This window comes from Hippocampus guttulatus, chromosome 19, assembly GCF_054856545.1.
Source record: "Hippocampus guttulatus isolate MCC_2025c chromosome 19, RoL_Hgut_1.0, whole genome shotgun sequence".
NCBI lineage: Eukaryota > Metazoa > Chordata > Actinopteri > Syngnathiformes > Syngnathidae > Hippocampus > Hippocampus guttulatus.
Genome location: NC_141279.1, coordinates 12622644 through 12643399, shown reverse-complemented (window position 1 = coordinate 12643399; position 20756 = coordinate 12622644). Strand labels below are relative to the sequence as shown.

The following is a 20756-nucleotide window of genomic DNA, read 5'->3' as shown; positions in this document are numbered from 1 at the left end:
AAACCAGGAATCTCATGTTGTGAGGCCTTGTCAGATTTTTCAAAGTCAAGTGTCGATCTGTCTGGCACTGCAATATCAGAAGGTGACGCTCTGGGTTGAATATGTGTAGGAGCTTGAGATTTTGGGGGAAACTTTTCAGTTTGGACATAGGGGCCCTTCGTGATTATCTGTGGCTCCCACGAGCCAATATAAGTGTCCTCTTCATCACTCTCTTCTATGTCACTGTACACTGCTTCAGCATCACCGTCGATGGTTTTCATCTTGCTTCTTTTGCTCCGTGTCCAAATCTTTCTCAAATTTCCTCCTTGAGGATCTGATTCACTTTGGTCCACAACAGGTAAGAACCCACAAGGGAGAAGTAAATCCCTGTGTAAAGTGCGGTGAGGGCCATCTCCGGTTTCTGGTTTAACAACATAAACAGGACTGTCTCTGATGCGTCTTACAACTGTGTGAATGGTTCGTTCCCAACGGTCTGCAAGTTTGTGTTTTCCTCTGATGTTAACATTCCTTACCAGGACTCTGTCACCGACATAGAGCTCAGCAGCCCTTATCTTTTTGTCAAACCGTGTTTTATTCTTCTCACCCATCTTCTTCGAGTGTTCGGAAGCAAGAGCGTAGCTCTCCTGGAGGTTGTCACGAAGAGTTCTGACTTAATCTGCATGTGATTTGGGGCCACTTTTACCGGGGTAAGTACCAAGGACAAGATCAATGGGCAATCGAGGCTGCCTGCCGAACATTAGTTCATATGGGGAATAACCTGTTGTGTCATTTTTTGTACAATTGTAGGCATGTGTCAAGGGCTTCACAAAGTCTCGCCAATGGGATTTGTCCTTTTCCTCTAATGTGCCCAACATGTCGAGCAGGGTCCGATTATAGCGTTCTACTGGGTTTGCCCGGATGATATGGAGTGGTACGAATCTTTTTTACCCCGACGAACTCACAAAGCTCCTTGACTAACTTAGATTCGAAGTCTCTGCCTTGATCACTGAGCAGGCGACAAGGGAAGCCATATGGAATGATCAAATTATCCCAAAGAGCTTTAGCTACCGTCTTAGCTCTCTGGTCTCTCGTAGGCACTGCTATGGCAAATTTCGTAAAATGATCCGTCAATACTAACACATTTCTTGTGTCTCGACTGTCTGGCTCAATGGACAAGTAATCCATACACACTAATTCAAGGGGATAAGTTGCATGGATGTTCTCCAGTGGAGCAGCCCTCTGGGGAATCCCCTTCCTCATGACACATCGGGGACATCTTTTGCATTTGTCTTCAATGGACATTGCCATTTTTGGCCAGTAAAACCTAGCTCGTGCAAGATGTAGGGCACGGTCAAAGCCAAGGTGACCAATCTCATCATGTACACCTCGCAAGGCTCTTTCACGGTACTGATGAGGTAATACCAACTGGTAGACAGGTGAATCTTTGTCTTTACACTTGCGATATAACACTCCATTACTGAGCTCCAGTTTGTTCCATTGGTTTAGCATGGCTTTAACATCAGTAGATTCACGCTTCATTTCCTTGGGTCCAGGTTTCACACCTCCTTCTAACAAGGTAATGACGCGAGCAATAGAAGGGTCAGCTCCTTGTTCTGTGCACCAATCGGCATCTGTCATTGAGGGCAAGACGTCTTCCCCATAGGCTTCAGGAACTGCTGAAGGGTCAATAGCTAGGGACTCCACAACAACAACCGGTTCTGATGGAAATGGAACAGAATGGCGCTGACACAATGCAGTGAAAGTTCCATGGTCTACTTGGTTGGATGCCTCAATGAGGCGTTCTTTCATGTCATTAATTCGAGTTCTCTCCTTGCAAAAGGCCTCATCTTCATGAGGTGGCTCTTGTGGCCGCCGGGACAAGCCATCAGCGTCTTTGTTTGCTTGACCTGCCCGGTACTTAATGGTGAAATGATACGTAGACAAGGCAGCCAACCATCTATGTCCAGCTGCATCCAGTTTGGCACTTGTCAAGACATATGTTAGGGGATTATTATCAGTCAGGACAACAAAAGAGGAACCATACAGGTAATCATTAAACTTGTCGCATACGGCCCACTTGAGGGCCAAGAATTCAAGTTTATGTGTGGGATAATTTTGTTCACTTTTGGAAAGCCCCCAACTAGCATAAGCAACTGCTCGAAGCTTCCCTCCCTGCTGTTGATACAGCACAGCTCCCAAACCATCCTGACAAGCGTCAGTGTGTAGTATGTATGGAAGTTGTGGGTCTGCAAAAGCGAGAATAGGTGCTGAGGTAAGTTTCTCAATGATCGAATGAAAAGCTGTCTCACACTCTGGAGTCCAGAGGTCAGCAAGTGAGTGATTGGGACGACGGGACAACTGGAATGGCTCTCGTTTGTAAATCTTTCCTCGTTTCTTTGGTGGATGATAGTTTGCAGTGAGGCGGTTAAGGGGTTTAGTTATCTTGGAGTATCCTTCAACAAAACGGCGATAGTATCCAGCGAAGCCTAGAAAACACTTCAATTCTTTGAAAGTAGATGGACGTGGCCAGGTTTTCAAAGCTGAGATTTTGTCAGGATCGGTATGAACTCCACGTGCATCCACAACATGTCCTAAGTATTTCACTGAATCTCGAAAGAGTTGGCACTTTTCTGGGGACAACTTGAGTCCATAGTCTCTGAGACGTGACAACACCTTCATTAACCTGTTTTCGTGCTCCTCTAATGTGTCTGAGAACACAATTAGATCGTCCAGAAAAACAAGCACTTCGTTGAGGTGGAGGTCACCAACACACTTCTCCACGAGGCGTTGGAAAGTGCCTGGGGCATTTGTGACGCCTTGTGGCATCCTGTTAAACTCATAGAAGCCAAGGGGGCACACGAAAGCCGTCTTAGGCTTGTCCTCTTCGGCTACTTCGACTTGATAATAGCCAGACTTAAGGACCATGACAGAGAACCACTTTGCTCCACTGAGAGCTGCAAAGGTCTCTTCAATATTCGGTAAGGCGTATGCATCTCTAATGGTCCTCATATTTAGCTTGCGATAGTCTATGCATAGGCGAATTGAGCCATTCTTTTTCTTAACTAAGACAATGGGTGAAGCGAAAGGGCTTTGAGACTCACGAATTATTCCAGCATCGAGTAACTGTCTGAGATGCTGCTTCACTGCTTCTCCGTCACTTGGGTGGATAGGTCTTGGTCTTTCTTTGAAAGGTGTCTCATCATGTAACCGGATCTGATGTTTTACAGCAGTGGTGTGGCCATACGACATTTCATCAAGGGCAAAAACTTCAGAAATAGATTGTAGCTTTTTCTGGATGCGCTCTTTCCATTCACATGGGATGGGAGACTCATCAAGACTGAATGGGGGTCTATTGGTTTCCTGTTCCGGTTGACTTGGGGAAAACTGAGCTTGCACAGATTCTAAAGGGGAAACCAGCTGGGCTGCACAAGCTTGAGCCACGACACTAGTTGGCCGCAATGTCACACTATGTTCGCTCACATTATGCACTATGACCGGTACTTTGGTACTGGCCCTAAAGGGGATGTCCACTAAAGTCGATTCGATTAGCAGTCCTCCTGGTAATCTGTACTGGTCATGCTGTTCAAGCACAAATCTTGTGTTCTGGTTCTTCTGTCCTAATCTCACAATCCCCATAAGGCACAATTTTTGGTTTGCAAGGACTGTGATTGGCTTCTTACTATGCAGCATGACAGGGTAGGAATGAGTATCACTTCTCTGTGCCTGGGCAACATGTTGGAGGATCATTGCAAACTGTTTAGAAGGTAAGATCTGAATAAACTTGGGCCCATTTTGCTCCACTAATTGCTCATGGAGTCGCAAAAGCACGTTTGTCCCAATCAGTAGTGGGATTCTACTGTTGAAGTGGCATTCAGGAACCACAAGTGCGAGTACAACCAATTGCTGCTCTTTTCCCGCTATGTGCTGTGGAAACGAAATGTTCGTTTGAATGTAGCCTAAGTATGGGACATTTTGTCCTCCAGCTCCTTCAATCTCAAGAATAGTGTGGATGGGTTGGATGAGAAGATGGGAAAGGTGCTCTTTGTGAAAAGTTTCAGAAATTGTCGTCACTTGTGAACCGGAATCTATTATGGATTCGCATGGCGTACCTTCAACAAGTACAGAGGCTGCACAGCGTGGGCCTATAAGACCTTGGGGTAATATCAATTGAGGGTTAAAAATGTCAACAGGTTGGGTTTGGCATTCAATGCCCAGGGATTTGGGACTCAGAGAATCAAGGGTTTCAACTCCTGGACGTCCCACCGCAGGAGCTGTCACTAGTTTAAAGCAAAAGGAGCTGTAGTTTGTCTTGCAGCAAAGTCTGCTTGTTTCTTCTTTAACTCTGCATTCCTTTCCTTGACAAGCGTGGGATTTGGCTCATTCGTGCAATGGACTGCTATATGATTTCCTTCCCCACACTTGAAACAAAACCATGCACGAGGCATTCCAGGGATTCTTGTAGAGGCCTGTGTTTGTCTCATATTTACAGCCGAGAACTCCTTTGGATTGGGGGGTTCGGATTTGCATGTAACCTTCTGGTTCTGGACAAGTATTTGAACTTGTCTGGTCAATTCAGCAATTTGATTTTCAAGTTTAGCAGTTTCATTTGGGGGTTGCTCAATGGGTTGTGGGGATACAGCGGTGTTTGTCAGTAGGGTGGTGTCTCTCTCTTTTTTGCTCAACTTTTCGACTTGTCTCATGAGTTCATTGATTTTCAAATCAAGTTTCACAGTTTCGTTATCTGATGAAGTGGGGCCTACAAGCGGTACTTGGTCAAAGACTGGAATGCCAAATGCAGAGTGGGCATGTGCAGCAGCCTTTGTTGTACCCAAATGTTTCTTCATACGATCAAACTTGGCTGACCGTCGGTCTTCTTCTGTCCTCAACATGAGAAGGAGGTCAGGGAATGAGGGAGGAGAACCCTTTTTCCCTTCAAGTTGGAGACCTATTATCAAACTCTGGTCCCAGCAACCCCGAATAAATTGTTTAAGGAGCAGCCCATCTGCATTCGTAGCAGCTGCTCCCCCTCTAAAAATTACTCTGGTGAGAAGACTGTGGAGGCGGCTCAAGAAAGCAGAGGATTTTTCTCCGCTGTTTTGGTTCGAGCAAAGAAAGGAAGTGAAGAGTTCTTCTCCATCCTCGACAACACCGAAAGCAGATTCAAGCTGATCGACATAAGTGTTTGGTGACGCAGTGACACCAAGGGGCTTTACAATTTCAGAAGCAGGGCTGAGCAAGCTCTCAAGGATCCTCCTCACCTTGTGTGCATCAGTCAAAGAAGAGTCACTGAGTAAGAGATCGACTTGGCTGCGCCATGTCTCATAATCCACTTCACCGTTGGGCCTAGGACTTCGACCTGAGAAAGTGCGTATTCTCGTGTGTGATGTGTGAGTTGGCTCACTACGTACAATGTGCTCAACTACTACCTTCTGAACATGAGGAGGGTTGTAAAGGCTCTCATCTATGCGGACATTCCTAGGGCTAAAAGCGCTACTGGGTTCCATTGGTTCACTTCGATCGGAATAGTGAGTGGCAGTGTCAACATTCTGGTCGTCATTCGATTGTGTTGCAATCTTTGGTGTGGGGTCTGTCTGTGATTCACTTTGAAGAAAGCTAAGGAAGCCAACCTTCCCACTACTCCCCATAGACTCAAGTTCCCTAAGGTATCGACGGGCCACTTCTTTGCCCATCTCGCCTTGAGTGATGTCTCTAACAGTTTTAGAAGTCCAAACTGAACTTGGATCGACAGGGTACAAGTCCCCCTAAAGTCAATGGATCAATTTTCAGAATAGCCTGTTCTGATTCATCGACAACAAGAGTTCTGCCTTTAGGCTGATGTAACTCATCAGGAACTCGAATGACCTGAGCTATTTTGCCATTTATCACAAACACATCAGAAATGTTATCATCGGTGCAAATTTGTTCAACCCCTGTAACAAACAAGGTTTTCTGACCATCAATTCCAAATCGTTCACAAAGATCCATTTTTTTTCTTTGCAAAGAAAATCAAATAGACTAACCTGTCACCTGTGTCTTAGGGGTTGCGTTGGAGGTAACTAAGCTGCTATGCCAATCTTCTGGCTGGCTCGCCAAATTGTGTAGCCACCCTAGGTGCAGCTACTAGTGGCACCCTTCTATTAAGTTGTCAGTCAAGGGGAAGTGTGTCAATCTATCAAATCTATTTGAGTTAGGGTGCACTACTTAAGGTCACAGCGAGATTGGCAACAGCAGACTCTAGTTAGAGTCAAGGGGAAACCTCCAACAGGAAGAAGACACACTGACTGAGGTTTTTATAAAAAAATATATTGAGTGAATATTTACAATAGGAGTAGATGGGAAACTGAACCAGAATGCATAAAGATGAACAAGGAAAAAAACATACAGTAAGTTAAATTGTTATCAGTTCTTATCAATTGTTTTTTTGGTATCAGATCTGACCCATAAAAAAAAACGACTGAGATCTCAGATTCAACAAAAAAAGAGGGAAATCCTTTCAACTGTCCTACCACCCTCCAGCGGACGGGTGGCTTTGAAGTCCAAGATGTCCTTCACCAACGTCCCACGTGGCATCCAATCTCCAGACTACGTAGTCCAATCTTCTGATGGTCTATGAGTCCCAAAAAAAAAACAGCCTGCACAAAGTGCGCAAGGCATTCACTAAACGTGGCAATAATCGGCTAGGGAAAATAACGATTTTCTAAAATTGGCTCGAACGAAGGCCGCAGCGCTATTCGCCGTGAGCACGTTAGCTTAGCTCGATGCTAATACACTTGCTATGGAGCGCACGTGTCGGTACAATGGTTTATCCCTTTTTCTTTCTTTTATAACGGCACAGTTATATCTTATATCAACAGAACAATAATCTCCATTTTCACCAACTTCATTCCTGACTGATTTTTTATGTTACAAATCGAATGCTAGAAATGCTAATCGGACATATTCAACAAAAAACACTCACCAGGAACGTTATCTCTTCTAAACCCTTCTCTTGCCTTGAGAAGAAAAAAAAGAAAGATTGCCACAGGATTTAACTTTACTATCTTGTACAGGTAGAGGTTCAAGGAGTAGTTTTCATTTATCGTTCTTTCGTTTCGACCCGCCTGGGAAAAGTGCGAGAATGTTCTGTCTCTCTCGCTAACGGGTCCTCGCTCCGAGCGCTGCGGTGCGTTCATTGTCCCTCGGAAACAGCAGTATCACAAACAAATATCACCCTCCAGAACTAACAATAAAATAACAGTCTTATCAAGGCTGGGTTACATTACGATAAGCGTTTTTTAAACATTGAAAATTAACAATATTATAACACATTGGATAGGAATCAAATCAACATCAATCCAATATTTGGTGCATTCGTTTTAATGGCAAGTAAAATATAGTCAATTAAGACTTCAACTTGCTCAGGGTCGAAATTTTTCTGTGTGACGGCCGGTTCTTTTTCTCCCGGTCGTTTATGCTCTCCCGCAATATTGTACCAATCTCTTTTCCCATCTTGAGTCTTTGTATAATTCCAACATCATTCAAATGACTTTTCTGCTGAATTTATCTCTTGTGGTAGTCCGACTCCCATTTAGTCCGCATTTTTCCATCGGAAAATTTGCTTACAGTTTCAGCTTTGCTGCATGCCTTTCCAGCAGCGCCTATATTTTGTTCTTCAGAATCAGAATCATCTTTATTGGCCAAGTATGTAGAACACACAAGGAATTTGTTTACGGTATAACACGCTGCATTAGTATCATCGTAAACAAGGACATGACAAATAGGTATGCAAGGACATTTCGTAATGTAAGTGAACCGTAGTGCGGTGGTACCACCCAGTGACACCTGTGAGACAATGTGCAAAGTATCAAGCAGAGCTGAAGTGAACAGTGGTAAAATACAATACTATGACAGTTTGTACAGTTGGTGCAGAAAATCATTGAACCATTTTAGAGTGACCAGTAGCAGTATTTGTAGTACAAGAAGAGTGACTACGTCAGTGACTGTTTAAGGAGTTAATGGCTCGAGGGAAGAAGCTGTTTAAGTGTCTACTGGATTTGGTGCGCATGGATCTGTAGCGTCTGCCTGAGGGGAGTAGCTGGAAAAGGTGGTGGGCAGGGTGCGGGGGATCCAGGAGGATTTTCCGTGCCCTTGTCTTGATTCTTGCAGTGTGCAAGTCCTCAAGAGTGGGTAGGGCGGTGCCAATGATTTTTTCCGCCGTCCGAACGTTGAAGTCGGATTTTGTCCTTTTTTGTGGCGGCCCCAAACCAAACCGTGATGGAAGAACACAGGATTGATTCGATGACTGCCGTGTAGAACTGTCGTAGCACCTCCTGTGAGGCCATGCTTCCTCAGCAGCCTCAGGAAGTACATCCTCTGCCGGGCCCTTTTCAGGATGGAGATGGTGTTGACTTCCCACTTCATGTCCTGGGAGACTGTGATTCCCAGGAACTTGAAGGTCTCGACGGTTGACACAGGGCAGTTGGATAGTGTGAGGGGCAACTGTGGAGAAGGATGTTTCCTGAAGTCCACGATCATCTCTACAGTCTTGAGCGTGTTCAGCCCGAGGTTGTGTTGGCTGCACCAGAGCTCCAGCTGCTCCACTTGTTGGCGGTACGCAGACTCGTCGCCGTCTTTGATGAGACCGATGACCGTGGTGTCGTCTGCGAACTTTATGAGTTTGACAGCTGGATCTGCCTAGCCGATGTAATGATGGTCAGCAGACAAGGTTTACGTTTTATGTGACTTTTAATAGCAACGTGGCAGAGTCATTAAACATGCGGTGTGCTCACTCGCAGTCACTTTCTGGAACTCCCCCTTATAGGCGGGACCTCTCAATTAACTGGAGTATGCATACCTGTCAACTTTTCGGAGCGCCAACCTGTATAAAGTATGAAAAAAATCCTTATAAAGAGCAAAAAATCCTTATAACATACCAAAGCATTTTATATGTCAAAATAACGGCAGAAAAAAACCCACGAAATTTTCAATGATATTTATTGTAGATCTCCATAATATAATGTCTAGTCATGATTCAACTTAGTGGCATTACTGTGTTCAGAGTTGTATTCCTGCGTTACTTTTTTCACCAACTCCAAATACTGACCCATTGGCTCGAAGTTACAGCATCCATTCATATTTACTTTGCACTGCAATAATGCTGTCAGTGTTTCTGGTGCAAGCGATTTTCGGAAATCTGTGTGAAGAGAAAGTTACCGGAAATGAAAGCATTCGAGTAGACGAGCACCATTCTGGGCAAAAGCAAACGGAACCACCTGTTAGGGGGGAAAACCCCCGGAAATTTTCAGTATCCGTATGATTTGTGCGATACGGCCATATACGTAAGATTCACCACAAAATCCGTATGAACTATGGCTAAACCGTATGATTTGACAGGTATGGTTTTTGTAATTTTTTTTCTTGACGAGTCGATGCTCGTTTTGCCATGAATTTTGTCCTAAGGGGTTTGTCATACAATCTTTGTTCGAATGCTGCAACTGTACTCCGTACGCTAAACTATTACACGGATTTATTTGTGAAAAAAAATGACAAAGAAGACGAACCAAAATGTTCTTCTCGAATTATATCACTTTAGCCTCGACGCAGGACGACCATCGTTTCTTTATTGGACTGTAACATCATTATTTCAAGTTTCTGGGCCTAGCTTAACTGACTTAGCCCTGCTTGCTAGCTGCTTTGTCGTGAAGCAGAGATCAAGTGTGAACGGAAACTGTGGTGGTTTTCTTGAAAAATGCGCCCAGGAAGAACAGCAGAGAACGAGGAGCAACTTTGTGGGGCAAAAGAGGAGAGCGATGCTGTGTTCAAGAAGTGTCGATTTGCCTCACACAGTGCAGGTTTGGTCTCTTCTAGTTCTTACGCTATAAATCCACGAATTACTTTTCTTCATGTCATTATTAACTATACAGCACAACGCTGTATTTTCTGTCTAGAGTGGCCAAGCCAGCTGCCACGATTTTTCATACTTGCACATGTTGCAAAGGCCAGTTTCAAAATAAAAGCCTTCAAAGACATGGATGTACATACAGTATATTCAAAGATTTCTGTGCATTGTGGAGATCCACAGAACAGACATTTGTAGCGAAATCAACAGTTTCTTCAACACAGGAGCTCTCCGGCACACGTTTTTCAGCCAATCATGTACGAACAAGCATACAGTATTTCGTTGACCGGTAAATGTCGGTCTCTTTGGACACACTCACACCATTCTGCAGGTGGAAGCAAGGCTCGAATTTTCATGACTTTGGAGCCTTTTTTTATACGTTCTGAGTTTTTCAGATACATTCAAAATTTCCGGCGTTGTTAACACTCAACTCTGTGTTGCAACAAATGTACTCGTTACTTTTTTTCTCTTAGACTTGAAAATTGTGTCACAGAACGAAATATTCCCATCTCCGGAATTCTATGAAAAAGAATTTCCTTCACCCGGAATAAAAACCTATCCATTAACATTTTGACTACGATATTACATTTTGCCGGAACTTACTTATGCGGAAGTTCCACCGTCCGTAACCCGGATGGAGAAGGAAAGGCCGCGAGAGCTTAAATACACGCAGCACCCACCCGATGCAACGGAAGACACATGTTCACTTCGCCGTTTTCTTTCATCGGATTCGAAACGACGACGTGCAAGTGACTTTTTATTGGCGTGCGTTTTACTGTAATTGCGAACGATTTTAACTTTATTTACTTACGTCCTGTAGATCGCGGCACTAGCTTAAAAAGCAGCGCCCACTCGACACAATGGGAGACACGACGGAAGAAACGTGTTAGCTTCGCCGTTTTCTATTATCGGATCTGAAACGACGACGTGTAAGTGACCTTTTATTGCCGTGCATTTTACTGTAATTGCGAAAGATTTTAACTTTATTCACTTACGTCCTGTAGATCATGGCATCGAAACGAAGAACAAGAACCCAACAAAACAAACCAATCCAAAATAGACTCATTTTTTTCCCAAGATGGAAAAAAATCAACATTAAAATACTGTACGTACTGTACTGTGTTGTGATTTTTTTAATAATCTATACCTGTACTGTATACTGTACTGCAGTTTTTGTTATATAAACAGTTTTTGGACAATATAGTTTTGCATTTTATTGCTTGTGTTGTTTCACGTGCATTTTGTCAACATAAGACATGTACCATTCTCTTTTCCCAAATAAGGAAATTCTGTTCTCAGGACAGATTGGACAGCGCAAACTTGAATCCGTACTAGAGAATATTTACTGGAGTCTTTGAAGCCTTTGTCTTCATCTTTGAAGCTTTGATTTTAGTGGGTAGCACACTATCATACCCAAGAATACAGTTGGACTAATAATTTCTTAAAGGGTCTTAAAAATACAGCATGAAGTCACTAAATATGAACTAAGTACGAAAACATAGTGCCTCATATCATGAATATTTGAGGCCAGGACGGCTTTTGACTTTTCCACCACTCAAAAATGTGCAATGTCAGACTCTGTACGAATCTTTCCGAAAATAACCATGGATAAAACAAAATTAATTCATTTTAAAAAATCACCACTCGGGATAAAAATCCACCACCAGTAAGTGATTCTGCTAATGTCACTGAGCAAGTAGTAATTTGAACTCACTCTCCTTGTAACCTTCATTGTAATTATCAACCATAATTGCATTTGTGTTTCTCGTGTCTTTCAGACATCAGCGAAGATGCTTGTCCTGAGGGGTTGGATGCAGAGACTTCTCACATTAAAGAGGAAGAGGAGAACAACGAGGTACCCCACTTGAAAGAGGAGGAAGAGCAGCAGGCCCCTTACATTAAGAAAGAGGAGGAGCTAGAGCACCCTTGCACGAAAGTGGAGGTGGATGAGCCTCCCGACGTCAAAGAAGAGGAGGAGGAGAAGGGGATCTGCAAGTTGCCATCGACTGGTGTCCCTCTGAAGAGTATATATGAGGCAGACAGAGGGGCGGAGCCTCCAGCAGCAGCTCATGTAAACACATGACAACACAGGGTATTGGAAACCACTGTGGACAACCAAAAGCAGATAGCCTCTTAGCTCCACTCTCAGATAGAGACAACACATCGTCAACCGCTGATGATAATGGTGAGAAACGGTTCACCTGTTCCGACTGCGGCCGGAAATTCTCTCGGAAGGGACACTTAAAAAAGCATGTAAGAACCCACACTGGTGAGAAACCTTTTTCCTGCTCAGATTGTGGCAAAAGACTCTCTCAGCAGGGAACCTTAAATGATCACAAAAGAATCCACACTGGTGAGAAACCTTTTTCGTGCTCAGTTTGTGGCCAAAGATTCTCTCATCATCATTGGCATTTCAATCACAGTGTGATTATCTGTTTGTGCCTGACTGGAAGCACCGTCTGGTATGGCTAAAGAGGCCGATCCGGGAGTGACAGCCCCTGTTGCAATGGATGCACCTGAACACACAGTTGGAGGGGGGCACTTGTTTGTCCTGGCTGTTCTTTCTCCTGGCTCTCTTGTCTTCTGCCGATGCTCTCATCTTCTCCTCCCCTCGGCACAGACCACGTGCCAGTTCTTGTTTCCAGTTTGGGCGGTTCTGGGCCAGTGACTCCCATCCCTTCACATCTAACTCAACAGCCTTCAAGTCCCTCTTGCAAACATCTTTGAAACGAAGCTGTGGGCGGCCCTGTGCTCTCTTTCCAACTGCGAGTTCTCCATAGAGCAGATCTTTGGGGATCCTACCGTCCTCCATCCTGCGGACGTGGCCGAGCCACCGAAGGCGATGCTGACGGAGGAAGGTGTACATGCTGGGGATGTTGGCACGTTCCAAGACGTCTTTGTTGGTGGTGAAGTCGGACCACTTGATACCAAGGATCCGCCTGAGGTTTCGCATGTGGAAGGTGTTGAGCCTCCTTTCTTGGTGTGCATACAGGGTCCAGGACTCGCTGCCATACAGTACGGTGCTGAGAACACAGGCCCTGTAGACTGCCATCCTGGTGTTGGTCGTCAACTTGCTGTTCTCCCACACGCGTTTGGTGAGCCGGGCAAGAGTTGTGGTGGCTCGGCCGATCCTTCTGTTCAGTTCAGGTTCCAAGTCAAGCGAGTCTGTCACCGTGGAGCCAAGGTAAGTAAACTCCTTGACCACATCCAGCTGGTAGTTGTTAATGGAGATGGTGGGTTGGCTCTACGTGTCCTGACTCAAGATGTTGGTCTTCTTGAGACTGATGGTCAGCTGAAAGTCGCTGCACGCCCTCGAGAAACAATCCATGAGATGCTGAAGATGTTCTTCCTTGTGGGCAGTGACAGCAGCATCGTCCGCAAACAGCATGTCTCTGATCAGGACTTTGCGGATCTTGGTCTTGGCCCTCAGCCTCGCCATGTTGTAGAGGCCGCCGTCAGAGCGAGTATGGAGGTGGACACCCTCAGTGGAGTTCCCGAAAGCGTGCTTGAGCATGATAGCGAAGTAGATGTCAAAGAGGGTCGGAGCAAGTACACATCCCTGCTTAACACCGCTTTTCACTTCGAAAGAGGAAGATGTTGCGCCGTCAAATTGGAGGACACCCTTCATTCCGGAGTGGAAGGAACGAATGATGCTCAGCAGCCTCCCCGGGCAACCAATCCTGTCAAGGACTTTGAAGAGGCCGTCGCGGCTCACAAGGTCGAAGGCCTTGGTCAGGTCAATGAAGGCAACATACAATGACTGGTTCTGCTCTCTGCATTTCCCCTGGAGCTGGCGGAGCGAGAAAATCATGTCAATGGTGGATCGTTCCGACCTGAAGCCACACTGTGATTTGGGGTACACCCTGTCAGCGAGCTTCTGGAGTCTGTTCAGGACCACTCGGGTGAAGAGTTTCCCCACGATGCTCAGCAAGGAGATGCCTCTGTAGTTGTTGCAGTCACTGCGGTCACCTTTGTTCTTGTAGAGGGTGATGATGTTACAGTCACGCATGTCTTGAGGTACTTAACCGTCTTCCCAGCACTGGCAGAGTAGGTTGTGTAGGTGGTGCAGCAGAGGTTCTTTGCCGATCTTGATCACCTCTGCTGGGATACCATCAAGGCCGGGAGCTTTCCCGACGGGCAGGCTGTCGATGGCTTTGCTGAGCTCCTCAAGGCTTGGTAACTCGTCTAGCTCCTCCATGACGGGCAGGCGCTCAACACAATCTAGGGTGGCATCGGAGATGGTGGTTTCTTTGCTGTAGAGGTCTGAGTAGTGCTCTACCCATCGCTCCATCTGCGATAGTCTCGCCTGTCTTCGTCTTGAGGGGGGCTGTCTTGCTGTGTGAAGGACCTATGGCTTTCTTGATCCCGTCATAGACGCCTCTGATGTTGCCGGTGTCTGCGGCTCGTTGGATGGCATCACAGAGATCCATCCAGTACTTGTTGGCGCAGCGCCTCGCTGTAGCCTGGACTTGACTTCTGGTAGCTCGGAGAGCCTGCAGTGTGGACTGGGAGGGATGCTGGTGATGTTTCAGCAGTGCTGTGCGCTTCGCTTCCATTACGGCACTGAGTTCCGTCACGTTTGCCTCAAACCAGTCCTGGCTTTTCCTTGTTCTCTTGCCGAAGATGGAATAGGCAATGTCGTGGATGGTGTTGCGGAGGAGGTCCCACCTCTGTTCCGCGTTTCCTTCTGGTGGTTTCTTCTCCAGGGCGTCTTTCAGGTGCCGGGCGAGTGCCTCCACCATGCCCACATGGTTTGCCTTGGCTGTGTCGATGCGGGGCTTGCTTGGTGGCTTGGCTCGGTGCAGCTTCTTGGGCTGGAGTCGGATCTTGCAGCAGACCAAGGAGTGGTCTGTGTCGCAGTCAGCGCTGTGGTAGGAGCGTGTGGTGAGAATGCTGCTTAGCTGCTTGCGGCGGGTCAAGATGAGGTCCAGTTGGTGCCAGCGCTTTGAGCGGGGGTGGCGCCACGACACCTTGTGCTGCGGTTTGCTCTGGAAGAAGCTGTTGGTGACACACAGGTCTTGAAGTGTGCACAGTTTCAGGAGACGTTGTCTGTTGATGTTCATGTCACCCACTCCCCAAGGGCCGAGGCAACTGGGCCATGATATGTGGTCGGATCCAACGCGGGCGTTGAAGTCCCCAAGAAGAACAAGTTGGTCATGGTTGAAACTTTCTGGATGGCTGCCAACAGCTGGTCATAAAACTTGTTTTTCGCCTCCTGCGTGGAGTATAGAGTAGGGGCGTAGACGCTGAACAGGGTGACAGTGCCAACTGTAGTGTGAAGTCGCAAGGTGAGAATCCTCTCAGTCCCTTCTCCACCAGTCTCTATCATGCTCAGCAGGGAGTTCTTGACAGCGAAACCAACGCCGTGCTCTCTGGTCTCGTCGGCAGCTTTCCCGCACCAGTAGAAGGTGTAGTCGTTCTCTCGGAGAGATCCAGTTTCGGCAAGGCGGGTTTCTTGCAGCGCAGCAATGTCAATGCTGAGTCTCAGCAGCTCGTTGTTGATCACTGCTGTCTTGCGGGCATCGCTGATGTCCATTAGGTCTGACGTCAGACCGGTTGTCATTGTCCTGACATTCCATGTTGCAAGTTTTAACAAGGGCTTGCTCCTTGTTGTGTTTCTTTTGTTGTTTCCTGGTGCATCGGTTTTACAGTCCACCTTTCATACTATTCCTGGTCCTAATCCCTACGCACCCAGTAAGGAAAGTGAACTGTGGCGGGGTAGCACCTTACTGTCCGGGGGCTGCCCGGCTTGAAGCGGGCGGTAGCTACCCAGTGGGGGTACGAGGCCCCCTCCCACTGTCAGGAGTGACCCCTAGCGCCTAGCTCTACGCCAATTAAGCACTGACTTATCACTGGTATCTGCCACTCCTCGTGTTGTGTCGTCACACAATGACGCTGGAGTGTCCTCTCCAGGGCACAAGCCTGGGCAGGTGTGTATGGAGGACCTGGCGTTGCCCATGCGCTAGATACCCCCTCTCCACGCCGTTGATGTTGTCCAAGGGAAGGGCGGGGCCCAAGCAGCTTGGCATCGACATCGTCGCAGGAGTTGCCGGGACGCTGAGAGAGTTTCACAACACACCGCCTTAGGGACTCCAACTCCGGATTTGGCCTCTGGGTTTACTCCCGAAGGAAGATTGCAGACCAAGGCTAAGGAGCTCCTACCACCCCACGGGTCGCGGCTCGCGGCAAACGACTCGCCCCATTTGTCGCCTCTTACGAACAGCAAGGGGGTGCTAGGGACCTATTCTACCCCCGGGCCCCCACGGGTCTTCTCTTCTTAAGGTTTCTCTCATAGGGAAACCTTAAAATTACACACAAGAACCCACACTGGCGATAAACCTTTTGCCTGTTCAGATTGTGGCCAAATATTCTCTCAGAAGGGAAACTTACAAATGCACATAAGAACCCACACTGGTGAGAAACCTTTTTTGTGCTCAGTTTGTGGCCAAAGATTTTCTCATCAGGGAAACTTACAAATGCACATAAGAACCCACACTGGTGAGAAACCTTTTTAGTGCTCAGTTTGTGGCCAAAGATTCTCTCAGAAGGGAAACTTACAAACGCACAAAATAACCCACACTGGTGAGAAACCTTTTGTTAGGTTAATTGCTTTTAGTAATGATACATTTGCATAGTATTAATGATAAATTGATTATGCTTGCAATGAAGAATGCTGATGCCTGCAATGATAAATTGATGATGCCTGCAATGAAGAACGCTTATGCTTTTAATAAAGATATAATGCTTTTAAATAATATATACTCACATTGCTTAGTGCTTAGTGCACTGTGTGGCAGTTGAGGGATGCAGAGAGCATGATAAGTATTAAGACTAAACGGGAGCAAGGTCGGACGTGGACGGAGCTGTCAACACTGCAACTTGATGTTTTTGTAACAATTGCACACGTATATGTAATTTACACTCAAATACACGCACATAGTCAAACAAGTTCAGTGTGTCTTCAACATACCCCACCCTTTAGGTTGGACACACCTATGTAGTAGATTCCCAATAAATGAGGGGGTGAGGATGGAGATCCTTGGGTGGCCTGCAGAGAACTGAAACCTAACGCTTGTCCTCATTCCCCTCTGGTACCAGAATTAAGTCTCCTGTCTCCTCCTTGGGTTTTATTTCTATATGTCAAATTGATGGGCCTGACATTTTTGGGTGCTCGTCCGGGATAGCAATATACTTGATGCCTCCAGAAGATGAGTCGATGGCCAGGAAGACCGTGGCCACGGCTGAAAAACCCTTTTCCGGACTGGGTTTCGGCTCCTCCCCTGGGGGCTGAGGGTTGACGCGAAGGAGGTAGGACTGCTCTTGGTGGGTAAGGAACTCTTCAAAGGATGAATGAGTGTTTGCGCGCCGGGGCAGACGGAGTGGTCTTTAAATGTTTCAAGCCCTGAGCCATACTTGCCCCTATCAGGCAGATAGAGTCGAGCATTTAAAACTGTTGAGGGCGGCGGTGTCCTGTAAGTACTTAAACCCCACATTTATATTGAACAATACCTATGTTAAATATACTCAAATAAAACTTGCTTTAAGAGTGACTGTGTAATTGATTTGAGTGGAGGTTCGCTACCTCATCCGAACAGGGAATTTTGTGTGGCAACCGTCTGAGATGCAAGAATTTCCCGCCACCTTGGCGGTGGTCGACGTTTGGAAATTACTTCAGTCTGAGAGATTGTCACCCTGTTCAGGGGAGAAGTCAGCATTGTTACCTTGGGTCGGGGCTCGGCAACACGCGGCTCCAGAGCCGCATGGAAGGACCCCCTCCACAGGACATGTTTAACATCAAAACAGGAACTGCTATCTCAAGTAACTGTGTTGCTGCCGTCACACCAAATGGTGGGTTGTGGTGGTCTGGTCTCACCTCACCACTCCCAACTTCTTCCAGCCACACCGGGTCAGATGACATGTTACTTTCTTTGTTTCCGGGATTTGCATGGAGGGGTAACTCCCCGCCTCTCATTATCATATTGTCTCTATAATCTCATGACTGTGTTTCTTCTACGCTTCCTGACTGAAATCTGGAGCCCAAATCGATTCGTAAATTGCAGAAAAATAAATTAAAAGCTTTGAAGGAAGTGTTCATAGACTCCAGCCTGTCTTTGGATAACCAACATCCTCACCCTCTGAAATTCAACAAACATGCGGAGGAAGAGAAAGGCCTCTTTTCCCCCAACATTTGGTGAGCCCGACGTGATTTCGGACTGAGCTTTTGGCCAACAGATTGAACACCAGGCGCCCAAGATTGACGAGCTAAGAGGACAATTCTTCTCTCAATTAATATTCTGCCTGTTGGCTGAAATCAAGGTAAGAATTGCGTTTTGAATTGATATTCTAAAAAGATAACTTGTGGCTTGATGAACAGTGAAATGCGCAATTGTAATCAAAACACCTCATGTATAAAAAGATCGAGTGCTTTTGCTAAATTAAGGTTCGAGTACTCTTGTTTGGAATTGTAATGAGTACTTTTGAAGGAATAAAAAGGGTCGAGCACAACACAAACCTATTTGTAAAATAATGCCAAACTTACAAATGCTCAGATATTGTTTCTGTGAGGGATGGTACAGGGGTTGGGGGGTCACCACGAAGCATTTGTGCTTTGGGCACCAAAATGGCTGGCTTTTCACAGCAGGGAGGTCGTTTCTGCACATTAGGGGGGCACACAACAAGGAGCGCTGAATAGTAGCTTTTTTCTTGAAGGGCGATGATGCGCACATCGGTCTGCTCACTAGAGATATGCATTAACACCATTCCTATTCTCCTGCCGCCCATATGACGAAAACCCCCCTTGTTGCGTTGTACGAAATCATTTTCCCTGCTCTAGCCTCGCGAACAGATTCACTACAACGAATTCGAATACAACAGCGACCTCAAATGCTTCGTTCGGAAATGGCAACAGCAACCACCACACTGGTTTACACAGCTCCGAATTTCCTCAACGCATCATACTCATAGCTGTTCTGCCATTGGCTTACCGAGCATCATTCTGGGCTCCGATTGGCCAAGAAGGAACTCACTGTCTACGAGTGTAGATACTGCAGCTAGATCCGTGGAAAATAGAGTGGAATGCATCTGATTAGCTGCTCAGATTAAATTGCTTATGGCTCGACGGACATTCAAATAAACGAACGTTTCCTCGAATGCTTTACTTGTTATCATGCTAAAAACCTTACGCTAACTGGAGCGCTAATTAGAAGGCGAGTTCCATCGTGCTAACTATGGCCATCGAGGACTACGAAGTGTCCCATGGCTAGCTTAAAAGTTCATTGCATGACATCAGCTGAGCAACGCTGTCCTCGGTGGCGATCGAGGGGAGGACGAGTTAGAGACAGTGAGGTAGTGGAAAGAAAATAATAATAATAATAATACATTTTATTTGTGGGCGCCTTTCTAGAAACTCAAGGACACCTTACAACAAGTAGTTAAAATCACAAACACAATGTTAAAAACAGCATCAAATAAAATAAGAAAAAAATACAACAAAAAATAAATAAATAAAAATAATGGCTTTATGGTCCGAGTGAGTAGGCTTGTCTGAACAGATGTGTTTTGAGGCTGGATTTGAAATGAGTTAATGAGTCCGTATTACGAAGGTCAGCGGGGAGTGTGTTCCAGAGCTGGGGAGCAGAGCGACTGAAGGCTCTGTTTCCCATGGTGACGAGGCAAGCAGGGGGGACAGAGAGGAGGAGAGAGGAGGAAGAACGAAGAGAGCGGACAGGTGTAGGAATATGGATGAGGTCAGATAGGTATGGAGGGGCTAGGTTATGGATGGATTTGAATGTGAGGAGCAGGATTTTATATTGAATGCGGTGTAAAATGGGGAGCCAGTGGAGATGTTGGAGGACAGGTGTAATATGGTTTATGTATGGTGTGAGTGTGATAATGCGGGCGGCTGAATTTTGGACCAGCTGAAGCTTATGGAGGGTTTTTTGAGGGAGACTGAGCAGGAGGGAATTACAGTAATCGAGTCGCGAGGTGACGAGGGTATGAACAAGTATAGCAGTGGACTGAGGAGTGAGAGAAGAGCGGAGCCGGTGGATGTTTCTAAGAGGATAGTATGCAGAACGAGTGATGTGGTTGATATGTGAGGTGAAGGAGAGGGTGCTATCAAGGATGACACCCAGACTCTTGACCTGAGGGGAGGGGGAGATGGAAGAGCTGTCAAAAGGAATGGAGAAATTGTTTATTTTGTTTAGGGTGGATTTGGTGCCAATGAGGAGGAGTTCAGTTTTATTGCTATTCAATTTGAGGAAGTTTGAGGTGAACCAAGATTTTAATTCCTGCAGGCAGTTGGTTAGGGAGGATGGTGGGAGTATGGTATTAGGTTTGGTAGAGATGTAGAGCTGGGTGTCATCCGCGTAGCAGTGAAAGTGAATGTGATGTTTCCTGAAGATATTACCAAGGGGGAGAAGATAGATTAGAAACAGCAAGGGGCCAAGGACAGAACCCTGAGGAACACCTGAAGTGAGGGGAAAGGGGTGAGATCTAAAACATTTGAGCTGGATAAACTGGGTGCGGTCAGAAAGATAGAAGCGGAACCAGGAGAGGGGGATGCTGGTGATGCCAATGGAGGAGAGTCTGTCGAGGAGGATGGAGTGAGAGATGGTGTCAAATGCTGCACTGAGGTCAAGCAGGAGGAGGATGATTAGTGAACCGGAGTCGACAGAGAGAAGAAGGTCATTGCATATTTTGAGGAGGGCAGTTTCGGTACTATGGAGGGGACGGAAGCCAGATTGAAATTGTTCGTAGAGGTTATTGGAGGAAAGATGGGTGTGAAGTTGAGCAGCTACTGTTTTTCTAGATGTTTGGAGATGAACGGGAGGTTTGATATGGGACGAAAGTTATTCAAGTCGGAGGGATCAGAGCAAGGTTTCTTCAGTATGGGAGTGAC

At 46.2% G+C, this 20756-nt stretch overlaps 1 pseudogene; it reads left to right on the top strand.

The window, feature by feature from the left end:
* LOC147190295 (uncharacterized) overlaps positions 1–12524 on the top strand; it is a 63793-nt pseudogene extending 51269 nt beyond the window's left edge.
* Positions 12525–20756: the final 8232 nt, after the last annotated feature.